This window comes from Physeter macrocephalus, chromosome 16 (genome assembly GCF_002837175.3).
Source record: "Physeter macrocephalus isolate SW-GA chromosome 16, ASM283717v5, whole genome shotgun sequence".
In the NCBI taxonomy this organism is placed as follows: Eukaryota; Metazoa; Chordata; class Mammalia; order Artiodactyla; family Physeteridae; genus Physeter; species Physeter macrocephalus.
Window position 1 is genome coordinate 20531913 of NC_041229.1, and position 13199 is coordinate 20545111.

The 13199-nt window shown below is 46.0% G+C and overlaps 1 non-coding gene across 1 annotated transcript; it reads left to right on the forward strand.

Moving 5' to 3' along the window:
* Nucleotides 1-371: 371 nt before the first annotated feature.
* TRNAW-CCA (transfer RNA tryptophan (anticodon CCA)) lies at nucleotides 372-444 on the forward strand. Its single transcript has one exon. It is a non-coding gene; the product is annotated as a tRNA-Trp (tRNA).
* Nucleotides 445-13199: the final 12755 nt, after the last annotated feature.

Genomic DNA, 13199 nt, shown 5'->3' on the forward strand with positions numbered 1-13199 from the left:
GAGGTGTAGATGGCCAAATCAGGTTATGTTTGGTCACCTGTACTGGGTGAAGCTTTGAATCTGCAGGGTTGTAAGTCAGCCAAGAGAGGAGGTAGTCACAGACCTATTTCTTGGCTCCTGGATTGATTGGCTGTGGCTTTTATCGGGAATTCACTGGCGCTTCTGTGAACACCAGGTTGACCTCTGTCATGGGCTGAATCTGGTCCTTTCCCACCCTAATTCGTGTGTTGAAGTCCTAACCCTAGTACCTCAGAAAATAACTTTGGAGAGAGAATCTTTATAAAAGGTAATTAAGGTAAAATGAGGTCATATAGGTGGACCCTAATCCGGTATGACTGGTGTTCTTATAAGAAGAGGAGATTAGAGGGAATTCCCTGGTGGTCCAGTGGTTAGGACTCCATGTTTCCAATGCAGGGGGCCCGGGTTCGATCCCCAGTCAGGGAATAAGATCCCACAAGCCTTGTGGCACGGCCAAAGGAAAAAAATGAAGAGGAGATTAGAGAAAAGACCATGTGAAGACAAAGAGGGGAAGGCATGCAAGCGAAGGAGAGAGGCCCTCAGAAAAAACTAACTCTACTGATACCTTGATCTTCAACTTCTAGCCTCCAGAAGTATGAGAAAATAAATTTCTGTTGTTTAAACCACCCAGTCTGTGGTACTTTGTTATGGCAGCTCTAGCAAGCAAATAAAACCTTCTCCAGACATAGCAGAGAAGATTTGCAGAAGGGCCAAGAGAGCAGTAGATTAGATGACCCCATTTTGACCAGCTTCTTCACGGGCTCTCCAGATTGGTGGTATCCCTCTGGCTTTTCTAGTTCTTTCTTCTTCAGGCAGCCACCAATTTCATCTTGTTTTGGTGGCTGGCCAAATAGCCACTGTTATTGGTGGCTAATAAATAAAACATTTCAACTTTTATTTCCTTTTTATGAAAACCTTATGATATGAGCTTCAGAATCTGTCACCCAGCGTGGCTGGTCCTGCCCACTGGAAGCTCACGTTCTGTGGGGGAGAAAGTCATGGAGATCATTTCACTGCAGCATGGTAGGTGCGTGCTAGTGGTCAGCAGAGGGGACCAAAGAGGAAGACAATTCGAGCCTGCCTCGGGAGGTCCTGGAAGGCTTCCTGGAGGTGATGGCAGAGCTGGAAGTCTGTTACTTCTGTGAAGTTAGGAACTTGGTCTTGCTCGCCTGCCTTCACCCGTGGAATCTGACACAGTTCTTTGCGTATAGTAAGTGCTCATCTAGTGTGTTGGGTGAATGACCCTCTTGAAGTCCCTTCCAGCTTTATGAGTCTATGATTCTGTGATCTCAGAGGCCCACAGCAGTAAGATGGTGGAGGGTGCTACTGGCAGACAGCATGAGGGGTAAACAGAGACGGGGGTTTGTAGTATGCAAAGTCACTTATGAGCAATTAAACTGGGAGGAGGGAGGAGAGCATACTGAGCATCCTTCCCATCTTGGTGTCTCTGGGAGAGTCCTCAGGCATAACAGCAGGAACCCAGCCAGTTCACCCTGCCCCACGTGCGTGATCAGAAGCGATGTCTCACTCTCCACAAAGCAAAGGTTGGTCAAGCCCCTCACAGCTGTTTCCCACAGCGAGGAAAGCCCCTAAGTTCCCAGGCAGTGTAAACTGACCGTGTGTTTATAAAATACGCCCCAGGGCCCAAGAACATGACAACGCCTCAGACACACAAACTGGCAGCTGGTGCAGCAAGGATTCAAGATGCTTGGGAGTGGGGAGGAGGGTGTGGGAGATAGGACGGTTGAATGTCAAATCAACGTGGCTCTCTTCTGGGGGACACCCAAACGGATCTAAAACTGAAGCTCGAAAAATAACAAACATCCAAGCCCTTTGAAACCAAACTGTGCCCAGACGTCTTTTAAAGCCGAGTGGTGGACCCCCAGACAGTGCTCTGAGGGAGTGGGTGCAGACCGCCCGGAACCCAAAGAATTAGGGGCAGCTTCTGTTCCCTGTCTGAGGGCTCCAAGAGTTTTGATGAAAAGCCTTTCTGCCTGGCTGTTGCAAGATGGAACCGAAAGAGCCCACTGCAGGGAGGACAGGAGATTGAGGAGGGCTGTCCCCCTCCCTGTACGGGGGCGGGTTGTGTGTGGTGCCTTCAGATGAGCTGTTTTGTTTCACGCTGAGCTGAGCTCACCTGGGCGATGACCTTGTGACAAGAATACCCGGCCGAGTCCAGATCAGCAAAGAGAGGACAGGAAGAGGAAGAGGAAGAGAAGCAGAGGCAGCCATGCGAAGCAGTGATTGGCAGAAACCTAGTCACAGATGCTGGTTAACATCATTTTTAATCCTTCAACCAGAGTTGATAAAATCTGATATGGTCAAGTCCTTGTAGTTAATCTCTCAATCTGTAAGAAAGCTGGTTCAGATCCAGGGGCATAAGACAGAGGTGTTGGAGTCACCAAATTTTGCCTAAAATATAGGCCCACCCTGAGGCTGCGCTGGGGCCTGAGCCCCTCAAGTTTAAACTAACATATGGCACCGTGTGCACACCCACATCCTCAAGGGTTCGCTGGGACTTGGGAAGTGCTGGGGGACCCGCATCCTCAAAAATCTACTTTAAGAGAAATCACTGCAGGCCCAGTGAGGCTACCGATCGGGGGAAAACAATGATAATAGTAATAAAAATAATAAGGATGAGTATTATTTATTGAGCGTTTGATCTGCTCAGGTGCCGTGCTAGGCATCACAGCATCTCCTTTAGTCCTGTCAAGACCATTATTATCCCCTTTCTACATTTGAGAAAACGAGGCTCAGAGAAGTCAAATGACTTTCTCAAGGTCACACAGTACATGGTGGAGCCAGAATGCAAATCCAGGGGCTCTAACCCCAAAGTCTGTGGGTCAGTGTGACCTGTTAATGGGCAGAGACCTGCTGTTCCTTCTAGGGGTTCCAGGCTATGCTGGGAGGAGGCATGGATATTGAACGAGAATCAAGGTGTGCTCTGCATCTATCTGAAGTACACCAAATTATTCCTTTCCATTGGCGTGACTGACAACTTCTCGAATCTGTTCTTCTGACCTGACCTCAGGAAGCCAGAGTCCCTTGAAGTCTGGGGTATGTATGTCTGGGTACCCCAAGTGAGGGGCACACCTTACCTGGGAATAAATGTATAAATATTTAATATATTATATATTTAATATTTATATATTTAATATTTATATAATATAAATATTATAAATAAGTATAACCAAGAAGAGGTCAGAGAGAGAGGGAGACTCGGTTGTTTATATCCAGGGGCCAGAAGGCCCTATAGACTTAGTCTCTCCAATCCCATTCCCACAGCCAGGCTACCCCGTCAGGACCACCCGAGCTTTCCCTTCCGCACACCCTCCGAGCCCTTCTCGCTTAACAGCTAGATGTCCTAGGTTGCCTGGAATGAAAAATGTCCTGAAACTTAACAAAGGAGCTGCCAGATTCCATTGTATTTCTAACCTCTGGGCCTCCACTCCTTTACCTGCCACCCCGCCCCCCCACCCCCCCCCACCACCCTAGCCCTCAGGACTGCCACATCCTCCCCTTCCAGCTCTGTGACCTGATCGACTTCCTTTCTGGAAGCCAGTTTCTCTTTCTTGTTTAATGAGGTTGTGTTTTGGGAAGCTGTTGGGCTGCCCATTTGTGGAGGACATCCCTAGGCCATACGGGGCCACAAGCCACATTCCCTCCTCAACCCCTATTCTTCACTCTGGGAGATACATAAGAAATCTCAATCTCTCTCTCTCTCTTCTCAGCCTGACCTCTGGGATGTAAGGTCAGGAGGGCAAGATTCTTTTTATTTATTTAGTTATTGAATTTTATTTATTTATTTTCATACAGCGGGTTCTTATTAGTTATCTATTTTATACATATCAGTGTATATATGTCACTCCCAATCTCCCAATTCATCACACCCCCCTCCCTTTCCCCCCTTGGTGTCCATACATTTGTTCTCTACATCTGTGTCTATTTCTGCCTTGCAAACCGGTTCATCTGTACTATTTTAGGAGGGCAAGATGCTTTTTAAACTAAGGGAGAATCTCTAATAATTCTTTTACCCTCTATCCTTTCAAGCCCTCTACACAGTGCTATCTTTTATGTTCTCTCTCTCTGACTTCTCAGGAAACATTAGCCTCAAAGTGACTGGTATTACTAGCTGTCAACTTATAAAACAAGGGGTCTAAAGTGGAATGAAGGAGAAGGAGAAGCCTTGGAGGAGGAGGGAGTGATCACAATTACATTTCCCTGCTGTGGGGCTGGCAGAACACGCTGGGAATCAGCAAACCAGTCACAGGGTTGTACTGAGCAGAGCTAGTTCTGCACTCTGCACACGGTGAGGCCAGCGGTCGCCATCTCTGCTTCCAGCTGGGTTCCAGAGGAATTAGTCCCTCTCTTAGGGCATCTTGCAACTGAAATCCCAGCCCAGTTTGTGGGCATAGCCATTTATTCTTTTTAGCTGTTTCTCTCTCTCCAAGGATATATGAGTTTGTATTCTCCTTCAGTCTTTCCAGAGCAGTCTGCTCGCCTCTTCCCAGGCCCCCCAAAGACCCCCACTATTTGTTCTCTTTTAAGTACTCATCTCCCCCGACCTCTTAGAGCCAGGAAGGTGGAGGCACCTCCGCAGCGTCAGCTTTGAGGCTCCCTCTGTGAGGTACCGAGTTGGCAGCCTATGCAAATCAGTTTTTTCCTGGAGATCTTCTGAGAAGAAAGGGAAGCTCAGAGACATTGATCTTGTCCTGTGTTCTGGGAAGCTGCGTTTTTCTTCGCTGCTACTTTCAAGCGACCTGGATCTCATTACAGATATTGAAATGGGGCGTGATTCTCAGGAGGCACATGAGAAATGGGAACTTGTCTTGCTTGTTGCCTTTGAGGGTCGGTGGGGGAGAACCACAAGCCTGTCCAGATCTTATCTCCTCAGAAAGGGGCAGGAAAACAACACAGCAAAACAGCTGCCAGCCGAGAACACCACCTAGTGTCTTTACACCACACACCCACGTGCGGTGAAGTTGCCGTTTCCCATGGAGATGAAAGTGAAGAGTGTGGCACGGCAGGGGTTCCCTGAGCCCCGGATGAGGAGGGGCCGGTCCGGGGACACCGACTCACTTAGCAATCAGGACCCATCACCTCCACCTGTCGGCTTTCCCTGGAGGGACCTGGGAGAGGCTGGGCTGCTTTTGCTCTCTAGAAGGGGCAATCCATCACTCCACGCGTATTAAATACACACTGTGTATCTGCCTTGTGGTCTGGGGAATCCAATTAAATACAAGACAGTCTTGGCCCACGGGGAACTTAGTGAAAAGCCGGTGGGGAGACCAATCACAAATAAAGGAAAAGTTAAATAACATACAACACACACACGCACACAGAGAAATCACACACAAGAGCGGTTGCAAGTGGTACATGACTAATTGGCAAATTAAAGACACATTCATTCTCGCTTTGCTCCCACACTGACATTTTGCTGAAGAACGGAACAGCAGGAGGGTGCATTACTGCAGCTAGCTACGCTGGCGGAGGGGAGGAGGGGGCGCTCCCAGTGTGGCAGCAGGTCATGGCTGGAGCTGCCTCCACGGTCCCCTGTTGCGCTGTCGGAAGGACTTGTTTTCCGAAATGGATTTGGGGCCAAGTTTGCGGTGCTCTCAGAGGCCCTGGCCATGTCTCCTGACATCAGTCATACCCGCTCGCATCTGCCCTCTTTCTTTCCATCCCTGCTGCGGGGGCCTTTCTCCACTGTCCACTGCAACACACTTTAACACCAGCCAGCAGCCACTTCTCTGTTCATGTCTTGGCTAGGCTACTCTTAGATCCTTAGGATGGATTTCCATCAAATTATTCATAGAAATGCATTGAATTTGAAGCAAATTGGTTTGGGAACAAATCCCAGCTCTGCATTCATTAGGCATGTGGCTGTGACTGTGGGCCTCAATTTCCCCATCTGTAAAGTGGGTACAAAAACGATAGCTTTATTATATTATTATTATGAGGATCAAAAGGGGTCATGAACGTGAAATGCCTGGTGTGTGTTCGAAGTCTCTTGCTGTGGGGAAATTCACCATAGTCTGTGCTAAAGCGGTGCTTCTCAAATGGGCATGTGCATTCATCACCTGGGGATCTTGTTGAAAACGCAGATTCTGATTCAGTAGAAGTCAGTGGGGCTTGAAATTCTACATTTCTGGTAAGTTCCCCATTGACGCAGATGCTGCTGGTCCAGGGATCACACTGAGTAGCAAGGTACTAAAGGACTTTATGGTCAGAATCCTGCATTTCCAGGATTTCCTTGTGTGTCCACTGCTTACACTGACTCATGCCTTCTCTGTAATTTAGAACGTCCTGCCTCATCATTCTAGTCTCTGTTTTGCCCCACCCCTGTTCCTGACCTTCTTGGCACTTTGACCCCTTTGGCCTCTGACTCTACACTTCTCTCTGCTAGACTTTGCCCCCTAGAGCGGCACTGCTCACACAGATACCCCTCTTTAATGTTTCTGGCTTCGTCTCACAAAGGTCTCTTACAATTTGCCAGAGGTCCCCTTTGGCTAAAACCCATCCCATTTCCCTTTTCCCCTGGACTGTTAGGAAGCTCACAGTTAAGTTTAAGGTGAGTTTTAGCAGAGTCCTCTCCCCAAGTTTTCTGATAAAGTTAGTTTTTTCCCACGTGCCATGCTTCATCCTTCTCTTCTTTTATGATTTGTTTCTTAAATAATTTATTTCTTGTTTTGTTGTATATGTTGCCATTTGCTAGCAGAGTGATCTTGGATAAGTCACTTCACCTCCTTGGGATTCAGTTTTCTCCCCTATGAAGTGGGGATAATAATAGTACCTACCTCATAAAATTTTGGGGTTGATTAAATGAGGTAGTATCTGTAGAGTCCTTAGAAGAGTGCTTGGCACATGTTAAGCACCACGTGAGTGTTATTTATTGTTGTTGTTATTTTATAAAGTACTTCAAATCCTTTGGAAAGCAAGATGGGTACAATTGTCACCATCATCATCATTATCATCCTCATCATCAGCATCATCAGAAAAACCATGCTGACATTAAAGTGTTATACAATAGACCACGAAATTATCATATTATCCTGGAGTACTTGAGTTATGGGACAACTTTGTTTTTTTTTTTTGCGGTACGCGGGCCTCTCATTGTTGTGGCCTCTCCCGTTGCGGAGCACAGGCTCTGGACGCGCAGGCTCAGTGGCCATGGCTCACGGGCCCAGCCGCTCCGCGGCATGTGGGAATCTTCCCGGACCGGGGCACGAACCCGTGTCCCCTGCATCGGCAGGTGGACTCTCAACCATTGCGCCACCAGGGAAGCCCGGGACAACTTTTAAACTAGAAAGAAATAAATTTAGAACAAGTTAAATAACTTGTTTTTAGTGCCTATTTCTTATATTCTAAAATCAGGTGGTTCCAAGATGGGTTGTAATGGAATGGAATTTGTCCTCCCCAGCTGTGTGCCTTTAAACAAGCGCAGTCCATGGATGTACCATAGAACCTCCGCAGCACAGAGTGGGCTTTGAGCATTGCAGTCATGCCTGGAGCAATTTTCTTGAACCTGTTCACTTCTCTTTTGCCCTTGCTCTAGCATTCTAGTCCATTCCAGATCCCGACTCTTGGGCGCACCTTTCTCACCTGGCCCAACTCATCTCTTAAACCTAACGACTGGATTCAGCTGAACCGATTTGATCCTGTTGCCTTCTCTGGCTTATGGCATTTCTGTCTGCTTCTGGAAATCAACCTGTTGGCTTCCACTCGAGCTCCTAGGACTTTATTAGATGGTTTTCTGGGGTTCTTTCCATGCTTTCTCCTTACCCTCATGCTTCCCTGATTCATTCACTCAGTGAAATTTATTTTATCTCTCTTCTATGCCAATCACTGATATAAGTCACTAGGGAAGGTAGAAGTAAACAAACAAAGTTCTGGCTCCCACAGAGCTTTAGTTGGGGCAGAGAAAAAAATGAACAAATTAATGCATACTGTGTACTCTATGTCCTTGCTACTCAAAGTGTAGTCCATGGGCCACGTTAGGTTGGAAACAGTCTCTAGAAAATCAAGTAGACATATTGAGGAGGCAGTTGCTTTCATGAGTTCAGATTTATGAGAGACTTTTACTGGACTGTAATGATCATCTCTTCCAACCACTTCATTTTACAGATGAACGAGATGAGTTGTGTGATGTGAACAGGCCTTGACCAAGGGCACACGATTAGTTGGTTGTAGAGCTTCTTTTTGGTCTTTTCTACTCATGATACCCCATCTTTTCTCACATGGTGTCTAGGTCAATGAATTGGTTTATTTAGGGGAATTCCCAAACCTTGTGGGGTTGTGGAAGTATAAGAAAAGCCATCTCTGATATTTCCTGTCAAAGCTTCATTTCTAAATCAGAAGGCTCATGGGTTGACTCCCACGAGGCAATTCTTGAATCTCTAATCACATCAGTCCTAAACAAGGAACACTTAGGGGTGAAGGGCAGTGATGGGGCAAGTTCTTTTCTGAGACACTTAAAGAGGGCTCTGGGCAAACTGAGATAAACAAAGGGTTTCAGAGAGATTCATAGATTCATATCCAAATAGGGAAATTGAGGCTTAGAGAAGTTAAGTGACTAATTCAACATCCCACTGCAGGTTAGCAGCAGGCCCAAGCCCAGAGCTAAGTCTCTTGAATCACAGTGCAGAGTTTAAGATCTGGAGTTGGAAGAGCTATGTTTGCCTCCCATCATTTCCATTAGCCAAGTCCCTTACCTTCCCCCGTAGACCTCAGGTTCTTCATTTGTAAAAGGGGGGGGGGTTGATCAAATGAAATGATTTACATAAAATTGTTTTATGAAACTGCTTTTTTCCTACCATAAGATACAGCATTTCTTATGCCAAATCCATCCAAAAGAGAGGAAATAATCATAATCCAAACTGCATCGGCATTAGGAAGAGGACACTGACACTGGAGAGATGCACGAACCTCACTAACGTATCTAGTCAACTCCTTTTTCAGCTCCCTTCATCTCCGAAAGGGATGATTATTTTTTTATTTTATTTTATTTTTTTTTGCGGTACGCGGGCCTCTCACTGTTGTGGCCTCTCCCGTCGCGGAGCACAGTCTCCGGACGCACAGGCTCAGCGGCCGTGGCTCACGGGCCCAGCCGCTCTGCGGCATGTGGGACCTTCCAGGACCGGGGCACGAACCCGTGTCCCCTGCATCGGCAGGCGGACTCTCAACCACTGCGCCACCAGGGAAGCCCTAAAGGGATGATTTTTAAAACATACTGTTTTCCATCACCTCTTCCATCACTCTCAGAGAAAACATTGGCTGATGAATGACAGTTCCTTCAATCTCCTGTAACTACAGCTAACAAACGTCTGCATAAACCTTCATTTCCACCTTTTCCTGTTTCTGAAATGGCATTATCCTGCTTCTTCCCTTGGTTAACTCCAACTTCCACGTATCCTTCACAACTCAACTCAGAGGTCATGGCACCCATCCTTATTCACCCTCCCTTGGCTAATTGATACCCCTCTTCTGTTCTCCAAGAGCACCCTCTCCGAGCATGAATCCCATTGTCTTACATATTAGTTTACTCGAAAATTCCCTCACTAGAATGTAGGGATTCCATTTACCTCTCCATCTACCTAGTGCCTGGCACATATATGTTCTCAATAAACGTGTTTTTGGGTAAATGAATGCATGGGTAATGCTTATTTGGGTTGCCCTGAAGATGACTTCATCAGCTTCTGTTTTACCATCCCTGGTGGGTTTGAATGTCCTGGTGAGAGAAGAGTCTCCAGGTTGCCCAGGCTCTGTTTGCACCAGACTCAGGCAGAAATGAATGAAAGCAGAGGTGCTCTCTTTGGACTATGCCTCACTGTGTACCCGTGCCCTGTGTCTGAAATCCTCTCTGGATGGTGGAGGTGAGGATGTTGAGGATGGCTTCTGGAGGAGGCAGGTCTGGCCTGGCCAGGAGTTAGAAGCTCCTGGTTCTAAACATACGGACACCAAGGGGGGAAAGTGGGGGGTGGTGGGATGAATTGGGAGATAGGGATTGACATATATACACTAATATATATAAAATTGAAAACTAATAAGAACCTGCTGTATAAAAAATAAATAAATAAAAATTTAAAAAAAGATGACAGGGCTTCCCTGGTGGCGCAGTGGTTGAGAGTCCGCCTGCTGATGCAGGGGACACAAGTTTGTGCCCCAGTCCGGGAAGATCCCACATGCTGTGGAGCCGCTGGGCCCGTGAGCCCCTACTACGGAGCCTGCGCATCCGGAGCCTGTGCTCCGCAACGGGAGAGGCCACAACAGTGAGAGGCCTGTGTACCGGAAAAAAAAAAAAAAAAGATTATAAATTGAAAAAGAGAAAAAGAAGCTCCTGGTTCTCCCAGCCGTAAGCCTGCTCCTCCTCTTTCTTCTGCTGGGAACCTTCCCTGGGGAGCTGCAGCAGCCTCTGCCCTCCAAGACTCTCTTCCCAGGGCCAGTGAGTCAGGCTCTGAGTAGGTCATGGTAATTGGTATCAGTGATTGGTATTGAAGCAACCAAGAGACAAAAGACAGCGGGGGATGTAGGAGAGACAGATGAGAAGGGGGTGGGGGTGGCTTCTTGCCTCCTACCACTCTGTCAATCAAGTGTGGTCCCAGGTCCAGTGACTCTGCACACCCATTTCCATCTGTCTTCCGGGACATCCATCTGGTGTACAACATGAACTTGGAGGCTTTGGATGGGGAGGGTTGAGTATTATGTGAGCCCAGCTTCAACAAAAGTGAGACCTGCAGTTTGTGTGTGGGGAGCCTTTAGCATACTTTCACTTGTGCTGACAGAGCCCCTTTGCCCCAGCACTGTTCTCCAGCTGTAGAGGCCTCCGTGTCCCTTTCCATCCTAATTCCCACACACTACACTTCTCCTGCCTTCTGACCTGCATCAAAAGTCACGTGTCCTGAGGAATAAGGCAATAACTTAATAAAGTTAAGAACTTGAACTCTGGAGGCAGTCTGACCCTGGTGTGAATCCTGGCCCCGCCATGGACTGCTATGCAAGTTACTTATCCTCTCTGAAGATTAGTTTTCTCATCCAAAATGTGGCAAATATTATCCACTCATGGAGTTTTCTGAGGATTATATTAGATGATACTCATAAAGGACTTAGTATATTTTGAGCTCTTAACAAATAGTGATTATTATGTTATTTTATAACTATATCTGTCTCAGATATACCTTGTCAGAAATAATCACTCTTTCCTTGCTGTTACTACAGAACATTGTAACAATAATACATATTTATTTTGAGAATAGTGTATGTAATAATATGCTATATGTAGGTTATATGCTCTATAGTAGGGGCCCCCAACCCCTGGGCTGCAGACCAGTAGCAGTCCACTGCCTGTTAGGAACCCGGCCGCACAGCAGGGGGTGAGCAGTGGGCAAGAGAGCGAAGCTTCATCTGCCGCTCCCCATCGCTCCCCATCGCTCGCATTATTGCCTGAACCATCCCCCCATCACTCTCATTACCGTCTGAACCATTCCACAACCCCCCCCACAATTTTTCCATGGAAAAATTGTCTCCCATGAAACTGGTCCCTGGTGCCAAAAAGGTTGAGGACCACTGCTCTATAGTATATGTATACACTTATATGGTATAACTATATATAGTACATATGCTACATGCTCTTAGTATATGTAGAGTATATACTTATATGGTATAACTATATATAGTACATATGCTACATGCTCTTAGTATATGTAGAGTATATACTTATATGGTATAACTATATATAGTACATATGCTACATGCTCTTAGTATATGTAGAGTATATAACCATCCCCCCATCACTCTCATTACCGTCTGAACCATTCCACAACCCCCCCCACAATTTTTCCGTGGAAAAATTGTCTCCCACGAAACTGGTCCCTGGTGCCAAAAAGGTTGAGGACCACTGCTCTATAGTATATGTAGAGTATATACTTATATGGTATAACTATATATAGTACATATGCTACATGCTCTTAGTATATGTAGAGTATATACTTATATGGTATAACTATATATAGTACATATGCTACATGCTCTTAGTATATGTAGAGTATATACTTATATGGTATAACTATATATAGTACATATGCTACATACTCTATGTAGTATATACTAAGTATATTTAATAATATATAAATATATAATATATGATAATAGCCAACTTTTATTAAATGCTTACTATGTGCAGACATTATTCTATGAGCTTTATATGTATTAATTCACTGAATCCTCTCAAGATAGGTATAATCGTTATCCAAATTTTATAAATGAGAAACTGAGGCACAGACGAGTCAAGCAACTTGCCTAAGGATATAAAGTTAGTAAGAGGGAGGGCAGCATTTGAAATGTGGCAGGTGGCTCCAGAATTAGAGTTTGCTGTATGTGGGCTGTGCACTCACTCCTGGTCTGTAAGTCTCACGGGTGCATTACCTGTTTCTGATTCATCTTTGTAACCTCCCCAGTGCTTTGCTCCAGGTTTGCATTGTTTTTGGATGCCTGTACAAAGGAGGTGCCATCAGCATAAACACCAGCTCTTCAGTAGCTAACTGCCCGGGGAGGGAGGATGCTGGCTTCCTGGTGCTCAGGTGCCCACCACCCAGTGCCCAGTTGTCGAAGTCCTCCTGCTCATCTCTGGCAGCAGATAGCAGATTTTTTCCCCCAGGGAAAAACACTTAGAGTATGCAAGGCTTTCAATAATGGGGCAAAATGACCACCAAGCTAATTAGAACAAGAAAAATAAAGGTTCATTTTGCAGCTAGGGACCGTATTTGAGGAGTGAGCAGAGGTGAGATGTGGGGCACAAGCATGGATTTGATTATGTGGGGGTCAGTCAGCCAATAAAGAGAGATGATCCCAGGATTCTATCCAAGAGCAAAACCTATTCAGGCCAGCGGGGCCCTGCTGAGCCATCTGCCCCTGCCCCTCTCTAGGCCCAGCAGGATCTGACCATCATCTGAAGACCACTCTCTGCACCATCATCAAAAGACAAAATGGTGTGGCAAACTGAGTGTAGCGTTAACAAGTCATTTAAGTGTCCTGATTTTAATTTTTTTTTTTCTGAAGTGAAGATGATAATAAAATCTGTCTCAAGAGTTTGTTGGGAGACAGTGAAATATCTTCATTGTGAAGAGCGGTAAAGATAACTTATGTCTGCAAAATGTTTTAATAATAATAAAAATAATAGCAATAAT